The sequence below is a fragment of the Apteryx rowi genome, unplaced genomic scaffold (assembly GCF_003343035.1).
Source record: "Apteryx rowi isolate R43461 unplaced genomic scaffold, aptRow1 scaffold_523, whole genome shotgun sequence".
NCBI lineage: Eukaryota > Metazoa > Chordata > Aves > Apterygiformes > Apterygidae > Apteryx > Apteryx rowi.
This window is the reverse complement of record NW_020450787.1, coordinates 229,720-244,719: the sequence shown is the minus strand read 5'-3', so window position 1 is coordinate 244,719 and position 15,000 is coordinate 229,720.

Below are 15,000 nucleotides of genomic sequence, written 5' to 3'. Positions count from 1 at the left end.
AAAGTGAACGTGCTTTGGAGGATAGTTCTATTTTTTTCCAATGATCTCTAGCAAATACTAATCCAAAGCATGAGGCCTAAACAAATACCTGGAATACTATTTTCTGCTTCATATATCCACAGCATGGGTTATTTTATTGACATCACAGTACATACTAAAGAGAATGAGGAGCCCAAGAGAATTTCAAGGCCATGGAATAAAGGGAGAATGAAAGAAATCCTGAGCAAATTTGAATAYGAGAAAACTTTTAAAGACACAGAAGAACTTTCACATGTCATTGAAACACGTTGCAAACTTTTTTATCACAAGAGAAAGACACTTCGAACATTTCTGTAACGTGTACCAAATGGTAACATATCAGATGAGTGAGAACTGGCAGACAGTTCACAATTTTGGGGGGACTTCGGGGAGTCAGAATTCAGCTTATCAAGACAGATGGACAACAGGTCAAATATGTTTGGGGCCTTGCTTTTAAATTAATAAACAAGGAAAAAAATCCCAAATTGAAGGTAATAACAAAAAAATTATTCGATTTTCAGTCATGACAGCTTGTCAGCTTTGTCATTCCTCCTCTACTAAAAACTATTTATAATGTAGAAATTGCTATACTGGATCAAGATGGTGATCCCCATGATGCAGTAACCCGCCTGAGATAATGGTGGGTTAAGATCAGCTTCTTTGCAGAAAAAGCCCTGAACTGCTTAGTAAGCAGCTGAGAGATAACCTTCCCAAAGAGAAGTTTCCCTCTGAATCTCAATAGATAATGCTGGCTGGGAAACCTAATACCATAAATCTCTTTTTAAGCTGTGCCACTATTTTATTTTAACTATTTACTATTAGAACTCTGGATTTTTCTTGCTCAGATAATTTTTAATGGTATGCTTGAGCAGCTCTTGTGAGAAATTCAACAGGACAGTGAATTATATATACCTATACATGTATAAAATTATTCCTGCTATTATTTTTGAGAGCCAGAGCTTTCATCATTAATGCATGGGATAGTATTCTTGTCATATGAAGCTGCATGCATATGCAGTCCAGAGTTACATGGCAAAAGGATTAAATATGGCAGTGTTCACTGCTGGTAAGCAGGCAATTTAAGGTATATCCAATATAAAGAATATATTTAGGTATCAATGTAAACCTATAGTTTTGTCACTTCGTCTCCAATAAAATGCATTGCTGCGACCAAAAAACAGATATATCTATCTAGTTTTCAGATTATGTTAAGAGCCAATTCATTATACCAGTGGGCTAGTGTGGCACACTGTGCATAAAAGCATTGTGTTCTTGAATGCCTATCTACATTACTAGTCAGATGATCAGTGGTAGTTGAAGTAGTTAATGTCCACTCCTGGCATCTGTTTCCTGCAAGCAATAATATTTTTTTTCTGAGAAATCCTTGTGCCAAAGGATATGAGCCAAACTCCTCTAGTCTCATAAGACTATTTTTCCATTGTTCTAATCAACAGGCCCTTCTCTGTGCCTGTGGACTTAATCCTTTTTCATCTTTTTTTGACCTAATCCTTCCTGAGTCAGTATTGTGTCCTGTATCCCAAGCAATACCTTCATAAATAACACTAAATCTCTCTGTTTCTATTGCCCAGAAATATCTTTGATGTTGTTACATCCTCACACCACATTTTCTTTTTTCTTGCCCATTCACTGGTGCTTCTTAGACCTGTGATCAACCGTTACATTTTGATGAGGTTTCAAAATACAGCAAAAAAACTTTTCTATTATCTGTAAGTGCATGATATTACACTTTTTATTTAGGTTTCCATGTCCTCAAGTCCCTCATGCACAATGTATCAGTTCTGTACTGATGAATCCTCCCATCTTTGGACACTTCTGCTTTTTAATTTAAGATCATTAATGAAATTATTTGTCCCATTAGTACCAAAAAGAAAAAGAAGGACAGCACAAACTACATACTCAGATAACTCTGAGCCTTTTCTTGTCAATACTTATACAGAGATGTTTTACCTCCATTGTAAAGGGAGAGATGATGTTGAATGGGACATATGAAATCAATTATTTATTTAACATTTTTTGTGGAGAAAAACAGATCTAAAGCTAAAGCAACAGTTTTCACTGCCAACACCTAATATATTAGGGAGGCATTAATCTCAGAATAGAACATTTAACCCTGCTGACAAGAGACTTGATCTTCTTAACCACCTTTCATGGACCTTTAGGAGTAATTTGCAGATCTCTGGGGTTTGCCGTTGAAAATCACTCCTCCAGCAAATACTTCCAAATAGCAAGGTCAGCCAAACTGTCTGCAGAAAGGATCAAAACAAAAGAATCAAAGCCACAGAACAAGTACACAAGGCCGGTAAAAAGCAATAGAAGCAGGACAGAGCCAGACCATCAAAAATGCAGACACTCCTGTTCAGCATACATGCTGAAGAAAGAAACACAAAAGATAGAAACACTTTTGCCCAATATGAGAACTGTTCCAGGAAGAAGGACACACGTTAATGTGGAGACAGAGGATGCAAGTACTTCCAGGGGAAGTTACTCAGAAGCCATTTTGTTTTTCTGAGATTCGAATATTAGCACTTGCACTTATAATTCATTTTTGCATTAGGCTCTGAGAGGCTGAGCTCTGCCCGGTCTGAAAAAGTTGCACTTTTTACTACACAATTTTGGCTGCAAACAAAGAGAGCTTTCATCTTAAGTTAGCTTCAAATGGTCCTCCTTTTATGATGTGAAAAAAAGAAATGCTTAACCCTGAAGTGTCAAGCAGAAAGCTTCTCCAAAAAAATGAAATTCTATCTCCCAGTGAACATCTATTGTTATCAGAGTACAAGTGAGGACAATTTCAGAAAATAAGATGAATTTAAATACCAAAAGACAGGCCTGGAATACATACTTTCTGGAAGACGAGTTCATTCCTTGAGAAGGAAAAGGGAGATCTCTTTCAGCAATTGCATTTACTGTAGAACAGCTGAGTCAAAATATTTAAAATGAAGAGCAAAATCCTTATTTTATATATATASATATATATACATATATATAAATGTTTGAAAACAGGTATGGAATGATCTATTGAACTGCTTAGTTTTTTGTAGTCATACTAAATTTTATGACTTTTTATGGTTATGTTCCCTTTGGAATTGACTAGTATAAAAAAAGAATCCTTTTCAGGGCAGGTACGTAGGTAAATAAACAAGAAGCAATAGCAGAATTCATGGCAAAGGTTGCTTCTCTAATTGGACATGCTGATTCAAGTGATGCTGCTAGCAGGTGCTGTTATCTATAGATCAGGATCATGCAAACCATTACCATGGTGTGTCTTGTTTACACAAGATCAGAAGCTGTTTGAACAGAGGTACTTAGCACCCTGGAAAATTACTGTTCTTACATGCTTCAGCTTGAAGATCCTTGCTAAACCTTGATTTTTCAAACTGCAATTTACATTCACCCACTATTTCTTGAAGGATCTGATACATGCAATTAAATTCTGATTACAAACAAATCCATAGATAAAAGGTAAAATATACATGCTACGTGTTATTATTAATAGTTCTCTACTGAATGTTTTGTTCTAAAATTGCCATTTGAACCCCCAAAACCTCACTGAAGAGAAGCCATGACATTTCTGAGCAGGACTCCCAAACGTGAGTGACAGGCTCTGAGCTGGCTTTGACGTGGATCTGCCTAGGCATCCTCCTCACAGTCAGCTCTCCAGTGAACACCAAAAAGATTTTAAAAACAAAAGGAGCAGGTTTTGAATAAAAGTCAAAGTCTAACTTTTTAAACAGGGAAGGGGCAGAGAAGCTATTGAAGACTGAAGAGAAATAAAGACTTGTACATATGTCCCGATGTGCTCCATGCAAGCACGTCCTTGTTTCCAAGCTAGTCAATGACTTTCTGAGTCACAAACTGAGCCCTTGCTTCGGCCCCTTGGTCTCCAGGAAGCTCCTGGCATCCCCACGAGATCCAGCCCTGAGCTCTCTGCCTGGACCTCCTTCACCGCTGGTTCCTGCAGCTTCCAGAGTTCACAAGATGGAGCAACCTTTCCACTGGGTTTCACCTCCTCCAATCTTTTCCTAAGAACTATAGCCGTAAACTTATAACAAACAAGTAAACTGGATGCCTTTAGAATGGACGCAGTTACTTAAAAACAGAAAATTGAATTAGGAATCACTCAAGCACCTTCTAATGTTCTGTTTTTAAATCTAAGACCTAAAAACACTGTGCATGGGAGAGACAGGGCAGGAAAAAGGGGGAAGAAGAAGGGATGAAAAAGAAAAGTCTGAAATGAAGACTTAATGATTCTGAGTGCTTTTAATTCTGGTGCCTCTGTGGAAATTACAAACTAAAATACTGAAGGAATGATATTTGTGATGATAACATGAATGATACTGAGATTTATTTCTGGCAATGAAGTTTGATTTTTAGGGCTAGTATTTTCTACTAAAATACCATTCTTTTTCTTATTTGTTTGTTTCTCAAAACAGTTCTGGATTACACTTTAACTAATTGAATTTTAATTAAATTATATTTCAGTATAATTGGAAATATACCATTTTGCTAACAGTTTCATAACTATTTTTTTTTAGGTAAAATGCATTCAGTGCATATTAATGGCAAAAATATTTTCTTTTTGGGGGGACAAAAGGCAAGAGTTAATGTTTCAGATTGAAATATGACATATCTTTACTACAAAATATTTTAAATCAATGAAACATTTCAAATTTAACTGAAAAATATTTTTAAATATTTTCTTTTTTGATAAAGCAAAAAAAAATAATTTCTGCTTTTCCTCTCTGTCACCCTTGTTACTTCCTATTAATCTTTTTTACTTCTTGTTCTGGTAGGAAAAGAAAAGGAAAATAAGGAGAATAAGATGAGAACTGACAATAAAACAAAACTAAAAAACAGAAAAAATCAACAGAAGCAATTTTCTAAAAATTGCCAGTTTTCTAAATTTTTTTCATTGACAATATATCTACTAGCTTAAGTTTCAAAGGATATGGCAAGGATATGTAATATAATTTCAGCTCATGTATTCAGCCATATTTTAAATATATCAACACTTCCAGTCAGAACTGGATGGGTATCATTTTGCTTTCCACTGGCTAAGGAAAAAAAAAAAAAAGGAAAGTGGCCTAATGACAACTAGAGGGACAGTAAGTATTTTTGAGAATATAATTACTGTCTGTGCAACTAAAGAAAATTTTACATTATGTTGATTTGCATGCAAAAGGAACCAGAATTGCTGCTGATTTTAGATTGCAGTGCTGGATTTTTTTCCTTCATTTGTTTCTTAAGAAGGCTGGCTATTTTGCTTAGTCTTATCTAAGCCTTGCCTCTCATAGGAATGTTTTACTCTTTGATGGGTCATTCCAAAACTGAAAGGCCAATAACAAGGTAGCACAGAAGACAGACATAAAATCTTGTAAGTTCATGAATAAGTTTTATTGAACACAAACACTTATTTTTAGAACATATCAGCTAATAAGATTTGGAAATCTTGGTTAAAATATAACAATGAAGATGCAACAACTTGAGTTTTGATTACATTTTGGCTAGAAACTCAAGCTTTTACAGAAGGCTAACTGATCCTCACTAATCTGAGTTGCAAATCAAGAACCTGACTGCACTGTCAGTCAGACTTGGTAATTCAGGGTTGCCCACCTGGCCACATTTTTGTTTGTTTTATTTTTAGTGCTTATTTATCTATATTTCCCTTAGTAGGGTAACTACTGCCTAAAACAACTTAATCCTAACCAGACACCACGTAACAAACAACAACAGAACATCAAAGATGACTAAAGGATAAAGAACAAACAGGGATTAGGCAATCCAAGAAACAATTAGAGGACGTCAAATTATCTCGAGGGAAAGAACAGGACTGGGCTAGCCCAGCCTGGCCGAACATTCCTATTGACTTTGACCAGCCAGGGAAACATGGGCGAGTTTAGGGAGGTCTGTTGACAGCCCAAATGCTGGGTGACCTATCTATAGCTGAACACACCCTCTCATCTCCGAGTGTCGGTTAGTATCTGACCTGAAGGTTTGAAGAACTATCTTTGTAGTTTATTATTTTTTAAAATTTATATTAAAAACTAGCTGTTCTTCTAAATGTGCTGTTAAAATATCACATTATTTCTGTTTTTTGACAATCTTCAGTTGTTAATCTAATCAAACTATTTTAAGTTGCTTTGGGCACCAACAATACCAAGCGCAACTTGGAAAGTATTAAACAGGTTTTCAGAGCTCTGGGGGTTGGTGGTCAGGGGTGTGGGGGCCCAGGTCATTTTCTCCTCGATCCTGCCAGTGAGGGGGAAGTCAGCCTCACCTCCATCCCTGGAAAGGTGATGGAGCAGCTCATCCTGGAGGCCATCTCTAAGCATGTGAAGGACAGGAAGGTGATCGGTAACAGTCAGGATGGCTTCACCAAGGGGAAATCATGCTTAACCAATCTGATAGCCTTCTCTGATGGAATGACTGCCTGGGTAGATGAGGGGAGAGCAGTGGATGTTGTCTGCCTTGACTTCAGCAAGGCTTTCCACACTGTCTTCCATAACATCCTCATAGGTAAGCTCAGGAAGTGTGGGCTAGATGAGTGGACAGTGAGGTGGACTGAAAACTGGCTGAACAGCAGAGCTCAGAGGGTTGTGGTCAGCAGCACAGAGACTAGTTGGAGGCCTGTAGCTAGCGGTGTCCCCCAGGGGTCAGTACTGGGTCCAGTCTTGTTCAACTTCTTCATCAATGACCTGGATGAAGGGACAGAGTGCACCCTCAGCAAGTTTGCTGATGATCCCAAACTGGGAGGAGCGGTGGATACCCCAGAGGGCTGTGCTGCCATTCGGAGGGACCTGGACAGGCTGGAGAGATGGGCGGAGAGGAACCTCATGAAGTTCAGCAAGGGGAAGGGCAGGGTCCTGCCACAGGGAGGAAGAGCCCCACACGCCAGGACAAGTTGGGGGTTGACCTGCTGGAAAGCAGCTCTGCGGAGAAGGACCTGGGAGTGCTGGTGGACACCAAGTTAAGCATGAGGCAGCAATGTGCCCTTGTGGCCAAGAAGGCCAATGGTATCCTGGGSTGCATCAGGAAGAGTGTTGCCAGCAGGTBRAGGGAGGTGATCCTCCCCCTCTACTCAGCCCTGGGGAGGCCACATCTGGAGTACTGCGTCCAGTTCTGGGCTCCCCAGTGCAAGAGGGATGTGGCACTATTGGAGCAAGTCCAGCGAAGGGCTACACAGATGATGAGGGGACTGGAGCATCTCTCTTATGAGGAAAGACTTAGAGAGCTGGGCCTGTTTAGCCTGGAGAAGAGAAGGCTGAGAGGAGATCTTATCAATGTGTACAAGTATCTGAAGGGAGGGTGTCAAGAGGATGGGGCCAGACTTTTTTCAGTGGTGTCCAAGTGACAGGACAAGGGGAATGGGCAGAAACTGAAATACAGGAAATTCTGTCTGAACATAAGAATAAAGCTTCTTCACTGTGAGGGTGACAGAGCACTGGCACAGGTTGCCCAGAGAGGTTGTGGAGTCTCCATCCTTGGAGATATTCCAAAGCCACCTGGACATAATCCTGGGCAAGGTGCTCTAGGTGACTCTGCTTGAGCAGGGGAATTGTACTAGATGACCTCCAGAGATCCCTTCCAACCTGTGATTCTGTGATTTTTCTCAAGAAGAAATAGTGCATTTCATTGGAAGCTGAGGCCATGATGACTAGACCAGGTCATTCCTGTCCCAGACTGTGAGAGACTCATGAAGTTGCTCACACCTCTGCTTGCTTCATTCTTGTGAGACATCTTGCCCAAACTAGTCACCTACAGTTAACAGGGAGAGAAGGGGATTGCCAAGGGCAAGTCAACTAATCACAAAATCATAGAAATGTTGGTTGGAAGGGATCTCTGAAGGTCATCTCAGCCAGTCTCCTGCTTGAAGGAGGACTATTGCCAACATGGTCTCAGATCAGCCATGGCTTTCTCTAGCCAAGTCTTGAGAAATCCTAAGAAAGGGGACTCCCCAGCTGCTCTGGGTAACCTGTACAAGTGCTGCACTTCCATCCTGGTGAATTTTTTTCCCTTATGTCCAATCAAAACTTTCCGAGATGCAGCTCACAACCATTGCACCTTGCTACATCATCTGCCACTACGAATAGTTTGGCTTTATTACTTTTGTAGTTTCTCTTTAAGGAATCATAGCTTACTGTTAGATCATACCATTGCCCTCATTTAACCATGTTAATCAAGCCCAGATCCCTCAACATCTCCTAACAGGTCATGTACTCTAGGCCCTTGGGCATCTCAATAGTCCTCCACTGGACTCCTTCCAGTTTCTCATCATCCCATTTGATCTGGAGAGCCCAAAACGGGACTTATTATTCAAGATATGACCTCACGTGCACCAAGTAGACGGGGAAAATAACTTCCCTTGATCTTCTGACTAAATTTCTCTTGATGAAGTTAGCTTTAGATGACTAAAGATAAGTGGGAAGAATACTGTTCTGAGAGCCAAACCCACAAATACGATGTCACGGCACAGTTTATCGGTGTGCTTCAGCTGCTTCCCGCAGGTGTGCCTCTGCTCGTCAGGGGTAGTCCAGGTTATTTTACCTCACAGTGAAGAGTGCTACCTCAACCTTAATGTGGGTAGGACCATTGATATGACCATAATTTATACCCTCACTTCTCAGTAACTTGTTATTTTGTCTGAATCTCTGATGGCCTCAGCACCTGGCAAGGCACCACAGGGCCGGGGGCTCCTGGGGCTGGTGGTGGAGGGGGCTGCTGGAGAGGCTGGTCTGGTCCTGGCCGCCACAGCACATCCCACCGCCCTGAAGGAGCAGGACCCCAGGGGCAGCTGGGGCAGCCTCAGCCCCAGAGGGTGGCAGGCACTGCCGTGGGGACAGGGATGGGGACGAGGACAGGCCATCCTCATGACTGCTGTCCTCGAGGTCCCCGYTGGACTCTTCCCAAGCCAGCCCCGTGCCTGGCAGCCAGCCCTGGGGATTGGGCACAGTCCTACTTCATTCGCTGTTTTTATTTATGTCTGTAAAACACGTGGGCTCGCGGCTCGGATGTCGGCTGCGGCCTCTGGGCACAGTTGTAATACCAGTAATACTCTGAAACCTCTTCCGGGTAAGATATTTCCTCAGTGTAGGCAAGGTATTAAACTAATAATGCCCAATTTCCCTTTATGCTGATATTAAGGAAAAGTAGTGTGTGGGAAACCAGCAGCTCGTTGGTTTGAGTACGCTTTCCTTCGGGAAAGTTTCTTTAGTGGAGTTTTCTTATTTTCCCTTCCAGTTACAGGCCAATTTTTCCACTAAATATGTCGGCTGGCTATTGAGCAAGGACCTGTGGTTTCCTATGTTTTAAGCAACTTGCCAAAGCAGTTCTTAATATTATTCTTCATTTTTATTTAATATTTGTTTTCTAGCATAACATTTAAACAGACAGAAGGATAAAAAACAGGTTTTCCCCTGGCACTATCTACTTTTCAGACTTGACTTCACAAGCCAATACAAATTGATGTGTTCCAACTTCCAGTGTGTTATCTGTGATTGTTGCGTGGTATCAAAAACCAGCAAATAGATCTAACTTTTAAATTCCATATCACACAATTATTCAAAAACAAAGCCAACAGATGTTTCATTAATTATCAGATGATGGATTAGCCAGGTCTAATTCCTATGACTACACCTAACAAATGCTGTCTTTGAAGGGGAGAGAACTACCACGTTAAAACACATTATCCAAAGAACAGAAATATTGGGCAAACGTAGTAAGTTACACTGGCTGATTTTATATATGGCAGATATCTTTCCTTTGGACATATATACAAATACCAGGTAGCCTGTCTGAAAGGAAACACTCAAAGAGACTGAGGTAGAGACCCTGTGCTTTTTTGCTAGTTTATATAGAACTGTCCCAGGACTTTCTTATAAAGAAACTAACAACATGAGTTTTGGTGCTCTGCAAGACCGGAGGCAATTAAAAGATAGCCTGGCACACTCCAAGGAGAAAGGTACACTTTTGTTTGTACTTGGAAGGAGACCTTTTTTATCACGTAACCAGTGAAGGAACACTTTTTACTTGAGATTCGTATCATACTCAGGAAAGGAGAATGGTAGTTTTTAAAGATACCAACAACATAACTTAACATAATCTACTTTTCTGGGCTAGCCGATGTCATAAGCTCTTGAACGCCAATGGTCAGAGAAGAAGCTTTACTGCCCCTGACTAATCTGACCATGCAGAAGCTTGCAGTGTTTCAAACAGTATGTACCTGAGCAGAAGGAACTCACACACTTCAAACACAAGCCTGTTTTGACAGTCAAAGAAAAGCTTATCAGCAAGCATTTATAATTTAAATAACTGACTTGGCTCGTTGCCTGAGTTTAACGCACCTGAAAACATGCCATCCACCTACACCATGACATTCATTTTGCATGTGTAGTAGAAATAACAGGCAAATTTTATCCTTTCAAAATCAGTCTCAGTTTTGCTTCTGATGAAAGATGAAAAATCAGATGTGTTTAAGCTTTAGAGTTCTGTACTGGTATATTATAATAAAAACACTTTACTCACTTTAAATATATTTTTCTGGTGCTTTTTTATCAGTTTTTTGACAACCTGTTCTTCTTAACTGTTTTCATTACTGTTGACCAAAATTGGTCTGAAACAATAAGCTATGCCATGATTCTGTGTCTGCTGAAGTCAGTAAAAAAGCATTTTCGTCATTAGGTATCTGAATGAATGTCTGTATTATCCTAAGTACTAGATATTACCAATAAACCACAATCTCCTGATTATGAAAAAAACAACCAACCAAACAAAAAACCATGTGCAAAACACAATAAGTGAGTGTTTTGACACGCCTACAATGCCTGATTTTATATCCAGAGATAGAATGGTTACAGAGATATAAACTAAAATGAAGAGGATTTGAGCCTATATTTCTTATATCTGAAATTTTAGAAAAAAAACCCAAAGGATAAAAATATTAACCATTTGATTTTTAGAAAGTATTTTTTATTACTTCAGCAAAGCAAAAGCTATTAAAGTAAATTACTGGTTTGGAATAAAACCAGCAAGTGGCAGTATTTGACAAAAATCTAGAGGTATGCAGGAAACTTTTAAAAGCAAATGGAACTTTACACTGTATATAACTATAAGGTAAGCACTTCTATGAGCATTCAGAAAGAAATGCCTCTCATTTTCAGCATAAATATCTTTATTTTAAGGTCAGATCCTCAACTGGAGAAATAGGAAACAGAAGGCAAATTCCTCATGGATATTTATATGCAAGGTCAACAAAAATGACCCTACACATTTTATAAAAATTCTTTTATAAAAACTGGCTAAGAATAGAAAGTTATATCAAAATTRTTTGGAAGTTTAATTTATTAGAATCCTTCCCTAACCCCAATTTAGCATAGCATGCACTCTATATCAACATCATTATACAGCTTTATAACATGCATTTTATAAAAGAAAAGAACATGTTGATAAACAAGATTTTCTGGAAAAAATGACTATAAATTTAAATCATAACAGAGGTTCCAAAAGCCAAAAATGATGACTAACATTATTGCAAAGTAAAATTTTTGGAGTGATGTATGTATTTGCAGCATTGAAAATATATGTAAGGACCAGAAGACAGAGAGTTAAACTACATTCACAGCAGAATAAGTTTCTCTCCACTCTTTAAAAACTACAGATTTATGAATACCATCGACAACCACACAGAAGAACTTGTCTTTGGGCCTGATTTTGTTCTTAGTGAAGTCACTGACCTGTTTCTCATTACTTTCAACTATAGTAGACCTGAATATTTTGTAGCTCCAGTTTGTCCAAGCCATACTTCTTAGTCTTGTTATTTTATTACAGGAAAAAAAAATGTTTATGGAGGAAAACAAGGAATAAGAAAAGATTTTGAAGTTGTCAAATCAAACAGTAAAAAACTTAGGAAAAACCATGTGCATTGCATTAAGATACCATCTTCAGTCACTAAATAAAAGATATTTTTCCACAAGATTCCTACTTTATTTAGTTCAAAGAATAAATCATAATCTGAGGATGAAACCTCTCTTATAATGCAGAAAGTTTCTGAATAACAGTTAAGAACAGTTGGACTTCTAATTACTAGATTAATTTACAACACAAAATAACGTAAATACTGCTCTTATGTAGCTTTAAATAAAATGCATTTCCTTTTTAACCCACTCTTTAAACATCTTCTTAAACTTCCCCTTTACTACTTGAAAAAGTCTCTTGGAAGCTTTTTCAGATCTTCATATTCACCCCTGAGAAGACTTTTCAATCTACCTATGTTTCTCTCTTCTCTTCCCTTCCAAACTAGCATTTTATAGATGCAAAACAAGATGTAGTTCTTGGCTTCAGAAGTGTAGTCTTGAATCTTTAATCAGTGCTCTGACAAGCAAGGAACCAACTGTCGTCTCAGCATCTCACTGAAAGTCAAGCTGATCTGCATTATATTTTAATTAGAAGCATCAATATTCTATCTAATGTCTAGTGCAGAGCTAATTGYGTGCCACCTCATACTCTGCAAGATTCCACAGGGCATGAAAAAAGTCTAACTTAAATGAATTGCATGTCATTAATAATATATTAACCAAGGACCTGGAGGTTACATGTAGTTTAAAGTAAATGGAAGGAATGCTATATAATATGTTACAACTAAATTGCCTCATTAGAGTGAAAATATCTATGCACTTTTAATCTTGGTCTTGGAATTACATATGTATAGCATAGACATTGCCAATGAATAATACAATAGYCTGGCAAATCCAAAAATGCTAAAAACATCTCAGAGCTATTATAAATATATTTTCTTTTCAGAAAAAAAAAACCCACCATCATAATTAAAGTACCAAACTGACATAAAATAAACTACTATCATGTTTTCCTACATCCTATGAATATCACAATTCAGTGACATTTCTATATTAGTGTGTTTAACTATCTAGCTCCAGATGATATAAACTATCACAGTTCTGCTGCTTTTACTATGTACGCTGCAGGAGGACAGATTTACAATAGCCAAGAGTTGCTCTAATATGAGCGACATTTCCAAGACAAGACCCTACTTATGCCAATACTTGCACTTTGAAGTTCAAAGGTGTGTGAACTTTTCTTGGACAAGGAAACAAATTTAATTTTCAGATTAAGACACCTGCATATTCAAGCACTGATTACAAATGCAGAGGAGGTTATACATCTAGCGACTGCATGCTGTACTGACTTTGAGGTGATTCACATTTTGACCTGTCTTCAGTAAAACTCTCACAAGTCTTTCTTTACTTCAGACTGGTATCCTCCACTATAAAATATAGCTGATGGTTTTTGGTGTATGAGCTTCTGAGCAACTTAGTCTGTTGAAATAGCAGACTAAGCTCAGCCCTGCAAAAGTATTTAGAAATGTACCTAATTTAGAAGTCACACTACTTTAGAAGTGTATCTTGTTCTTACTGTAAGAGTCCAGGAGCCTCTGACTACCCTAAGAAACTGTGCAATTTTACTGCTGTTTACTGGTTACTTATTACTACAGTAAGCTCTCCCTATCTCTAGACAAAGATGCAACCTGCAGGCTGCCAGTGAGCCAGCTTGCCACTCACCGGGAGGTGAAATGGGATATTTTAAAGGGCTTGGGACTTTTGACTAGAAAAAAGTGTCTATGTTTCCATTAACTAACTCTATTTTAAGATATAAGGAATCACATCTCACTTTAGAGAAGAGAGTCCCAGAAAAAACTTAGTCAAATAGTATTTCTGCAGAAAGTAAGCTACCGATAATGACCTATTACAGCTTATATTGATCCTGACACTGGCCCCATCAAAGATTTCTGGCACTCATAGCACACTTCAGGGCTTTGATTTCCTACACTAGGTGTTTGATGTAGTGAAAAAAAAAAAATCACTTCCTGACTCATATGCTAAAACAGAGAGTTTTTGCAGTGAGCTTCAGAGTAAGAATTGCGATAGTTAAATTGAGGCAAGAATAATCACTACATTTTTCCTTGAAGAAAAAAAGGAATATGGGCATCCCTATAGAAATGCCTTAGGTTATTTCTGAGGTGGAACTGGGGATGCCGACACCTATTATTTGTAAGAGAATATGTTTTTGCTACACTTAACAGGTTAGATGTGATCAGTGTTACTGTCATGATAGAAATGATTTGCCAATGTCTTCCCCTGGGAGAATCAAAGCCTTTCACTACAGAATTTGGATGGCTGTTTCAGAGCTGGAGAAAAGTATCTATCTACTTTGGGCCTGACACCATAAAGGAATGACAATATTTTTAAGGCAATATTAGAAACCTTCAGGGAAATCTAATTTTGTATTCTCACCACAGAATTTGTTTTGAGGAAGTGTTGAGATCTTGGGAGCAGAGGCTCCAAAAATTATTCTTGTAAGCACAGCTACGTTCCTGTGGTCTTCTTACACCTCCTTGGCAGCATACACACCTACCCGAACATGTCAACTGAATGTAATTCAGAGGAAATCTAACAGATTTTCCTGGTTCAGCAGCAAATATCACAGCACTAAGAGGGGGTAGTGTGGGGGGAGTCTTCCAGAGCAGGGTAGAAACGGGACTTGGTTGTATGGAGCCTGCTTCCTCCCGTAAGGACAGTTTGGGGGCACTGCTGTGGTCTGTGCCCCAGGGGAGCAGAAGCAAAGGGGGCAAGCGGGATTTGGCTGTGAGCAGTGCTTGCGGGGGGAATATTTGGGAATGGGGGCTGAGATTTTCTCTCCTTTCCCTTCCCTTCTCTTCTTCACTTCTTGCCTCCTCTTCTTTCTGCTCTTCTCGTCTCTTCTGCTCCCTTCCCTTCTTCTCTCTTTTCCCTTTTCTCTTCCCTTTTCCGTTCCTTTCTCTTTTCCCTTCTTCCCTTCCTCCTCTCCTCTCCTCTCCTCTGGTGCCTGCAGTCGCCTTCGGGGTGCCCTCGGGGCAGGGCTTTCCCCTTCCCCTCCGGGCCGGGGCAGAGAGCAGCAGCGGGGCGGCCGGGCAGG